We start from the raw sequence: 6,000 nt of genomic DNA, 5'->3' as shown, positions 1-6,000 counted from the left end.
CTTCCGATCCTTCGATTCTCTCCTTCCTCTTCCTTCCTCTACCTCCTCGTTCCTCCACGATTTTCCGCCGCTTCCGACTTTTCTTTTTTTGCTTCCTCTCCTTTCCTCTCTCCTCTGTCTTCCAGTCTTTCGATCAAAGCGGCTATTATGCCCGATGCGATCGCTCAGGATACCGATCGACGACCCCAACGACGATCGAACGCGCGAGTACTGGACGAAAGGACGCAGCGAATCGAGCGGTCGGCTGTTGGAGACATGAGCGTGCGTCGATCGTAAAGCGAGATCGGCGACCGTTTTTCCCCGAGGGTTGTTCGATCGCGAGTGAAACCCGCGGAGGAGAGAAGTTGGCTGGTCCAGGCAGACGTCTCTCTCCTCTCTGCTGCTCGTACACGAGCACGTGGCTTTCAAGGGGAAATGGCGGGCGGTTCTTATCAAGGCCACGCCTGTCGGCTGCCCCACCACGGTCCTCGTGGTCATCGCGCAAGGAACTTTTGTCGTAGCTCTCCCACTCTCCGAAAACCTTCCCAGATATCGCCCTCTCTCTCTCTTCGTATCACTCCCCTTCCAGCCGCGTCGCTCGTTCCGCAGCCGCTTCGCTACCCGCCCCCCCGATACACGACTCCGAACACCGCGACGCTCTCTCACTCTCGTTCTCCCCGTCAGCCGTTCGCGGCGTCTCTCCTTTCTCCTCTTTTTTCATTCATCCGTCGAGAGGCTCGCTCCCGTCGCCACGCCGGCGACGCAGCTGGTTCGTCTCCGTTCACGGCCCGCTTCCGTCTCCCTCGGTTCGACGTCGCGAGAATGCACGAATCGAAAGGTGGAGGTGCACACGTGCGCGCGTGTGCGCGCGTGTGTGTGTGGGAACGCGGCTCGGAATGCGAGAAGAGAAGCGGCGCGTAGCTATGGATCCGCGCGCCGGCCGCGAGCTTTTTCCATCGCTCGCGTCTTCCCTCGCTTCCTTTCTTCCTTTCCTTCCGACCTCTCGCGCTCGCCGATTCCGCCATCGCGATCGTCGCGCGGAAAACGCCGCGCCGCGCCACGGCTAGCGAGCGATGGGTGCATCGGAAAACGAAAGTTCTCGAGCCGCGTCGATCGTCGGGGGACGATCGGTCGATCGAAAGCAACAGACGACGCAGGAGGAGGAGGAAGAGGCGAAGGCGGAGGAGGAGGTGGAGGAGGAGGAGGAGGACGCGAAGCAGAGGAACGCGGCGAAGGCGACGCAAGAAAGGGCAATTTACGGGCGACGTAAAAAGATCGGCGCGGCGGATATTCGGGAACGAGGTCAGCGCGCAGCGGTCGCGATCTCGGCGAAGAGTTACGGGGAGATTGATCGGCGTAAATCGTAGCGGCGACGAGAGCGCAATTACGTTTTTGTCCACGCGTGTCCGCTCGCTCTCTCGAGAGCGTCCTCGCCGGGCCGCGCTGGAAACTCGAGCAGAGGGAAAGGAGCAGCGCGGCAGGCCGAGTCTGTCGCCGGCAAAATCCCTGGCAATTATACCATGGGAATGCTCTCCGCTCCGGGACTAGCGAAGCCTTCCCTCCGCCGTGCGTTCCTACGCTCGCGATCGCGCGGCTGACGGCTGAAAATTCATCGCTCGAGACCGCCGATGCACCGCGATCGCGACCAGAAGCGCAGAAAAAGGGCAGCCCGTGCGCGCGATCTACGACCGTTCGCCATTTCGTTCCGCGATCTCCATCGATCTACGGTCTCCGTTGCGTCCCGGCCGTCCATCGGGCCCACGGGCCCCGGTGGAAAAGCCGCAGTCGCCGCGAAGGTCGCGATCCGACTCTAATTGCGGCTAACGCTCGCGAGTGTGCAGCCGCGGGCGTGCTGGTCGCGTTTCTTCTCGCGTTGAAATAATCGCGGCCGAGTCACGGGGCGAATAAGCTGTTAGCGAGCGGAATCGCTCTCGGCGAGGCCCCGCTTTCGCGTGACGGACTGTCCGCGCCGATTGCCCGCGCGGCTCGACGCTTACGGTAATGACTTAATGTCGACGAGTTGCAGCGGCGGTGTCGCGCGAGGCCGCGTTTTTCCCGCAGCCGTTGGCCACGCGATCGAACGCTCGTCCCGCGAGCGGAACGCTCCTCGACGAAAATAAGCCGCGTGGCCGAGACGCGTGCACCACGCGCCGCAGTTACGGGGGTAAAAATAAGCGCAGCTATTCGCTCGGAGGATCTGGCGCGTGGCTTTTAGTCCGGATACCCTTTCGACCGGTAGATCCGTAAATCAATGGCTTATCGATAACCGGCCGCACGGATTTAGACCGACATCGGTGCGCCGCGAGTCCGCGATGCAGGGGGTGGAACGGATCCGGTGGGGTTAGATCGCGCGGTCTCTTTGGCGGTATAGCTCGGACGGAAAGGTCGGAAGCGTCGCGATCTAACGCGCCGGGGTTCGGTGCCGATCGAGGGTCGAGGAGGTGGGGCGGCGAACAGAAGAAGATGGTGGAAGAGGCGCGGCGAAACGAGACGAAGCGAGGCAGGGTGCGAGCGGCGGAGTGCGGCGCGGAGAGGAACGGCTCGGCGAGGTGAGGCAAGGCGAGGTGAGAGCGAGATAGCTCGTAAATCTAAAGGCCGTGTTCGGAAGGAAGGAGGCTGAATAGGTGTAAATGAAGTTGCGGCCTGTGGCCCGCCGCAAACTCGACCGGACCACCCCGCATATTTTGTCTCCCGTGCGTGCTGGGTCCCGAGCTTCGGCCCGCGAACCGCTAAACGCTTGCACGCGCGATGCTCGTGACTTACCGGATGTCACGACTATCGGTTCGACCTTTCGTCCGTGGTTCCTCCCTTGATGGATCGAAGGAAGGGTGGTGGCGAGAACTCTCGCGAGATCGACCACCGTCGACCATCTTGCTTCGGCCGTCGAGGAAAGATTCGCGTCGGCAGGTGGCTCGAAGGATTCGGGGCCCGTCCGAGTAGTCGTCGTCGGAGGTCGAGTCGGGACGAGACCCAATGACGGGGACCACGCCACGAGGAACTGCTTTTGAAGGATGGATTAGCTTAATATAGGTTAACGTTCATCCTCATTAGCTAACCGAATAAACCGGTAACAAAAGACCGGGGGCCCCGACAAACGCGGAGATTCGTTTGTTTCGGATGATCCTCGGCTCCGTTCGTCTTCCCTTTCGAAGCAGAAAATCGCCTTTCATCCCATTTTCTAGATTAGCCTCTCGCGAACGTTTTCCCGGGCGGAATGTGCGGTGTGCGGGGGAATCAGCGGTGTTTCGAGCGAAGAGCCACGAGCCGCAGAGATAAAGGCCGTCCTCTGCACGCCGTGGCCTGTCCCCGGGCAAAAAAATTCGAAGGACGCGCGGCCGGAGAGCGCCGGATCCGAAGAGCAGTCCTCGCCTCGGATTCCAAACCCCCGACGGGGATGAATGCAAAAACCCGAGCGTCGCTGGACACGAATCGACTTCGGCTCTCGATTCGACGAAAGGCGCGCGGACTCGTGTAGCCGGCTTGTTCGTAGCTACGAATCGCACCGGTGTGCGTGACCGTCTACGACCACCCGGGACACCTACGAGGGGATTTCTGGGCGGGGTGCGAACGCGTCGGAGGACATCAAAGGACCCGCGAGAGGTAATTATTGTTTCTCGATGCCGACCAAGCGGAACCGTGAACACGGTGGCGCCTGCACGATAGGCGCTGCCATTCTCACCCCTTCTTTCTCTCTCTCTCTCTCTCTCTCACTCTATACTCCCTCCTCCGCCTCCTCCTGCGCCACCTCCTTCATCGTGACAGCCAGCTTTCTTCGGACGAAGAGACGACCGCCGGAAAGGAACAGCGGGACGAACCTGCTTTCCCGGACATTCCTTCGAGCGCCCTTAATTAAGAGAACGCCGTTCGACTCACCGACGATTCTTCACGGTCTCGCATTCCGTGATCCTGCGCGTCTCGCAAGGTCTCGCCCTCGTTCGCGAATCGCGCGTCGCCGTGCGATCGACGCCTCCTCGCGAATCGCGCCGCGCGAATCCCTCGCAGGCACGCGCCATCAGTTTCCCGATCGTGGGACGATCCGGCGCCGACCGGTTGTCGTCGATCGCTTCCGTCGTCGCGTCGCAAATTGCCGTACGACGCGTTCCGGAACGACCCACGCGGCGATTTCGCGGAAAAAGTCGCCAGGCGTGCCCGCTCGATTCCGCTCGCTCGTTCGCCACCATTCTGGACCTCCGGCTACCGAGCCGATTCTCGGAAAACTCCGTGGCGTTCGCGGATGAAGAGATTCGCCACGCAGCTCTAGCCAGCGGCGAAGAAAGGGCTGGTCGCCTGGAGAAGGTGCCGTCTGGACCCGTTGCTCCTTCCAGTCTTCGTCTTCTCTATTCTTCCACCATCGTTCCTTTTTCTCCGCCAACTCGCGTTTCCCGACGCCTTTCTCCTCGCTTCCCGCTCGACTCGATAAATACGTTGGGTCGAACGCGTGACTCTCGTATCGGACACGACCGATTCCACGAGAGAGAAAACGCGTGCCGAGCCGGGGCTTTACCTGAGTCTCTGGCCTCCGACCAACTCGGAGGAGTACCTGGAGCACCAACCACCACCCATGGGGCTTGCACGCCGAATTATCCCTTCTGTTATGGGCAAACATTTATGTATTTATTGCCGGACAAACGGCTGGCATAATAACCTCACGGACGTGATCGATACGCGTTTACTACCGCTTCGGGTTCTCGCTGCAGGGACTCTGGCCGGGACCAGGAAAAAAGAGAGAGCATGGAAGACACCAGGAGGAACGACGAGACGAGACGAGACGAGACGAGAAGAGAAAAGAAGAGAAGAGAAGAGGAGAGACACGCGATCTCTCTCTCTCTCTCTCTCTCTTCCTCTCGAGGATCCTTCGAGATTTTCTCCTCTTGCCACATTTTCGTCTACTCGCGTCGTCGCGTATGTACACGCGCGTTCGTATAGGGATATCGTTGACGATCGGGAATTCCTCGGGAATGGAGATCGATCGGAGCCGGGTAGATCGAACGAGTCGTTTACGATTCGCAGGGGCTCGTAACTCGGGATAATATTCGAGTGGACTCGAAGCGCCTCGAGCCCATCGTCGAACATAATGTTTTCATTAGGTCGCGATCATTATCTGGCCCGGGCGAACAAACGAGCGAATGCCAGGGGGCGCATAGCGCGCACGTATTAAGACGAATGGTTGCCCCGGCCCGGTAATTAATTACGGCCTCCCCCAGTGTTACTAATATTAATTAATCCCGTTGGACCCGGCGAGTCGGCCCGGTTCCGTCCGGACCGTGCGACCTCGCGAAATCGATTTCGTTCGCGCCGATTCCACAGCTCGCCGCGCGAGAACCGCTCGTCGACATTCCGCACGGCACCCGTCCGTGGAATCCTTCGCGAATCCTCGTCGATCCTTGTCCCCGACGTCTGGGTCCCCGTGTTCCGACGTAAATTCGCCGACGACCACGTCCGTTCGCCTCTTATCGACATTCGACGCGCGTGCTCGCGCAATTATCCGGACGAGCAGGACGATACGATATGGAACAATAACGAGTGTCGGGAACCGGTCGATAAATCTCGGGGCTGCCGTCGATCGAGCGCGTCGCTCGTGAATCCTGCACGGAAGAGAGGAGACAAGCTGGCCTGCGGAGCAGGAAGGAGGAGAAGAAGAAAAGGGAGAAAGAAGGGTGTAGCATGGCCGGCGAAAAAGAAATAGAGACGCGTCGACGCATTCTTCGCGTGACGGGACGCGTTAATATCGATCGGTCGATCGTCCGATCTGCCAAGAAATGACGTATCGTCGAACGCAGCGGGCCTGCCGATTCGCGGATCGAGGGAAAAAAAATTTACGAGGCGGATCCCGCGGCTGGCGCGAACCGATCTCCCCGGAAAGATTGCGCTTCTTGTGCGCGGCTGTTCGCGCGTGCCACGACGCGTCGATCGGCTGTCGGCCATCTCCGGAACGGAAACGAACGCGCTCGTGTCACCGAGAAACAGACGTCTTGGTTTCGCCTCCGCGCGACAGCCTCCACACGCTCCGTCAAAGGCACG

The sequence above is a fragment of the Eufriesea mexicana genome, unplaced genomic scaffold (genome assembly GCF_001483705.2).
Source record: "Eufriesea mexicana isolate 0111107269 unplaced genomic scaffold, ASM148370v2 scaffold654, whole genome shotgun sequence".
Taxonomy (NCBI): domain Eukaryota; kingdom Metazoa; phylum Arthropoda; class Insecta; order Hymenoptera; family Apidae; genus Eufriesea; species Eufriesea mexicana.
The sequence above is the reverse complement of the archived record's forward strand: the minus strand, read 5'-3'. Positions refer to the sequence as shown.